General features: G+C 52.5%; 1 protein-coding gene and 1 long non-coding RNA gene across 2 annotated transcripts in view; one reads left to right on the top strand and one right to left on the bottom strand.

Annotated features, from left to right (window-relative positions):
* Nucleotides 1-3,700, bottom strand: part of KCNB1 (potassium voltage-gated channel subfamily B member 1) — a 116,499-nt gene that overhangs the window by 93,398 nt on the left and 19,401 nt on the right. The window lies entirely within an intron of this gene.
* LOC114009365 (uncharacterized) overlaps nucleotides 1,479-3,700 on the top strand; it is an 8,145-nt gene continuing 5,923 nt past the window's right edge. The window contains exon 1 of the long non-coding RNA XR_003550792.1: nucleotides 1,479-2,016. This is a non-coding gene — a long non-coding RNA (uncharacterized LOC114009365). The remainder of the gene's footprint in view (nucleotides 2,017-3,700) is intronic.

The following is a 3,700-nucleotide window of genomic DNA, read 5'->3' as shown; positions in this document are numbered from 1 at the left end:
GGCCTCAGGTGGAGAGGACGGAGCAGGAGGACACAGCTCCCAGAGGGGATGTGGCCTGTCTAAGGCCATAGGCACTGCTGATGGGGCTGGGATTCGACCCCTGTCCACCGCCTCCAACCGCAGAACAGCACAACCTCCAACGAAACCACATTTCTGCTGAATTCACGGGGACCCATCGTTTGAAAGCCTCCCTCAGAACTTCTGTTTCCTGGATCTAGAATCTCAAATGTAGGATTTGATCAAGTAAAATCCCACAGCACCTCACAAAATATAACCCAAGTAGGTGCCTTTAGCTATGATTGTCTCTGAATTAGCCCTGTGCACAGCGGTTAGCCATGTGGCTGACCATGGTTCGAATCCCGATCCTGGTGGCTTAAAAACCCTAAGGGAGGTGCTTTCTCTTCCTCTCTGGTGAGTGCACATGCCTTCTAGCAATAGAAAATGTAGAAAATAAAAAGGAAAGGAGAAAAGGCTGTGCAGGAAGGAAGATAAGGGAGGCAAAGAATGGGGCCCGCGGTGGAGGGGGCAGTTAGAACCATTAATAAGGCGTGGGCCTCAGTCGATCGCCCTGCCCGCCCCCTTCCCACTGAGTGCTCATGATTCACACCATTGCAAACAGTTTAAAAATGATCTTTTAGCCCTCTCCATCCCACGATCAATGAAGTACCCTCTCCAGTTGGCACCGACAGTGCTTGTGGTGACCACAGTGACGAGCAAACGGTTCCAGGTCCCCAGCCGCATGTCTCCTGGGCAGGGCAGCCGCAAGCCCTTGGCACTTGGCTCTGACCCTTGCCTGTCTGACTCCCTCTCTTGGGATAATGGGGCCGTGAGATCATCCAGGTGCCCCCCCAGGGGGGAGGGCTGTTCCAGGGCTGTTGCAGGTCGGCCAGCGGTGAATTTGAACGGAGGTGACAATGGGCTCAAGGATCTTGGACAGGGTAGGCCAGGGGAGCCTTCCTGAAGACCCCGTCACCTCTCCCTGCATGCCTGAGTAGATGGCGTCAGAAACAGTAAGAGAAAGATGTGTCAAGAACAGAACCCCTCTGCCCGAATGGCGTTTTAGGGACCTTCTGCAGAATTTCTGCGGAAACTGCTGCCAGGAGGGTGGATGATGAAGCATTCACGACACAGAGAGGCGAGACTCACAGTAGAATGAGTCGGGAATGAGAGTTCCGATCTAAACATCAGTGTTCTGAGGCGCCTGCCAGGATTCCGATCATGAATGCTGCAGAAGTGTCCTGACCTTGAACCTCAGAATTCCAACTCTGTCCGAGAATTCCAGCTTGGAACACCAGTCTGCTGACCTCGCCGGCTAGAGCCTCAGCGAGGAAGAGGGACGCTCGGCATGCACTCCTTGGGTCTAGTTAAGGACTTGGAGAGTCTGACCGTGGATGGCAGTCTTCTGACCTTGAACCCAGTGCTGTGACCGCAGTGATTTTGAATGCTAGAATTCCACACTTAGACTCTAGCATCCCAGTGCTGCGACCTTGAGTGAACACCACCGCAGTGATTTTGAATGCTAGAATTCCACACTTAGACTCTAGCATCCAGTGCTGGGCACTCTAATCCCTACTGAGACTCTCTGAGCACCCAGCCTTTCTGGCCTGTGACCGTGGAGTTGACCTTGGTGCACAGGGTGTGGCCAGAAGAGCGCCTCAATAACGCTTCCACCAGCCACAGCCCCTAGAGGTTAGCCACGTGCTCGGATGATGATGATGATAACGACAATAAAGAAGTAACAAGGCAAGAATGCTCCCTCCTCTGTTCCACCCCAAAGAGCTATGCCCATTTTACATAAGAGAAATCGGACATGCGGAACAGGCTGGCTGACTCCACACCTGGTGCTCTGCTAACCGCTCTGCGGCTTGGTCTTCCTCGTCTGACTGGAGACTGGCGGGGGACACTGGAACTCATGAGCTGCTAAGTGGAGGATTTGCCCAAGAAGTTCCCTGCCTTGGGCTGCTATCCCACCAGGCATGCGCTGCCTTGATGTTTGGAAAAGGTGGAACCACCGAGGTGAGTCAACCATTCATTCAACAAATACTTCCCACCCTAGGCTGTGCTTGGTGCCAGGAATAAAAAGAAGGGAGGAACATGATGGTTAATTTTATGTGTCAACTTGACTGTGCTGCAGGGGAAGGGGGGAGGCAAGGGGGTACCGATGAACAGATCAGACAGTTCTGGGTGTGTGTCTGGAGGAGACTAGCATTTGGGTCTGTGGACACAGTAAAGTAGACCCCTCTCTCAAATGTGGGCAGGTTTCGTCCAGTCTGTTGTAGGCCTGAGCAGAACCAAGGTGGGAGGAAATGGGCTGGCTCCATGGCCAGGGGCTAAGGCAGCTGGATCTACATGGCTAATCACACAGGAGGAGCCCTGGGCCCAGTGGCTTGAGAAACACACCTGGTGTGTATGCGTGTGTGTCCAAGGTTCCAAAAGGGGGGAGAGGTGGAGGGGAAGGGACTGCAGGGTGATGGCACCCCAGGACAGGGCAGAGGTATGCTTTCTCACTTTCCCTCTCTGGTGAGTGAGCGCATGTGCCCTCTAGCAAAAAAGGTGGAGGAAGGAAAAAGCCACTTCTTTGGCCTATGGGTTGGAGCTGGAGCAGGGTCCTCTCCTGCAGCTGGACTGAGATTTGCACCAGTGCCTGCTGGTTCCCAGGCCTGCTGGCTCAGACCGAATTATACCAATGGCTTCCCTGGGCCCCCAGACTGTGGGATTTCTCAGCCTCCGTAGCTGTGTGAGCTAATTCCTCATAATAAGACATAGTACATCTACATATATATTATATAAGGATGCTATTTTATGTATATCTTATTTAGCATCTATGTATCTCATGTGTGTGTGTATATACATGTGTGGGTGTGTATATGTGTGTGGGTGTGTATACATGTATGGGTGTCTACATGTGCGTATAAACTTATTGGTTCTGTTTCTCTGGAGAGCCCTGACCGATAGCGGCGACCTGCTGTTTCTGTCACTGAGCTCTTCCCACCTCCTCCCTCTCAAGCAGAAGGGCCTCAGGAAGAAGCCATGATGCCCTCTCTTCCGTTTCGAGCCATCCTAAGGCCGTGCTACAGGATCAAACACTGAAACCCCACAGGCTGCATGCGGCTCCCAGACATGCTCTGTCTGGTCCCCCTAAGAGTGTTTTGGTTTTGTTTTTTTTTGGTTTTTTTTTTCAGAGGTTTTAGCTATAGGGTGCATGTGCTCATCAGACAGACAGAGAGAGACAGAGAGACAGAAAGAGAGAAATCACCCCCCAGGGAAGATGGCCATGCTGCAATCCCTTCTCCTCCATTCTCCTCTCGGGATCTTGGGCACCCATGCACACACACGCCTGGCGTGAGTTTAAGCTGCTGGGTCCAGGATTCAAACCACAGTTGACTACATGGGAGTCCAACAACATAGCCATCACGCCAACTGCTGGTCCCCCACTAAGGGTTTTTAATTAAAAAAAAAAAATTTGCCAACATTGAAATGCTGGGATAGCTCACATGGAAATGAAAACTTCTGGCTGGACGCAGAACCCTACCTGGAGTTGTGAGCTGGGACAGGGTGTGAGTGCTCCAGGCAACCACAGATACCATCCCTGCTGTTGCCCTTCTCGTTACTGAGGTCATGTACTCCCTGTCTGCCCACTGACCTTGCCCTTCTGCAGTCCCTCCACCCGCCACTCTGCCTGCTGCCACTGCCTACCCCC

This window comes from Tupaia chinensis, unplaced genomic scaffold, assembly GCF_000334495.1.
Source record: "Tupaia chinensis unplaced genomic scaffold, TupChi_1.0 Scaffold000049_1, whole genome shotgun sequence".
Classification (NCBI taxonomy): Eukaryota; Metazoa; Chordata; class Mammalia; order Scandentia; family Tupaiidae; genus Tupaia; species Tupaia belangeri.
The sequence above is the reverse complement of the archived record's forward strand: the minus strand, read 5'-3'. Positions and strand labels throughout refer to the sequence as shown.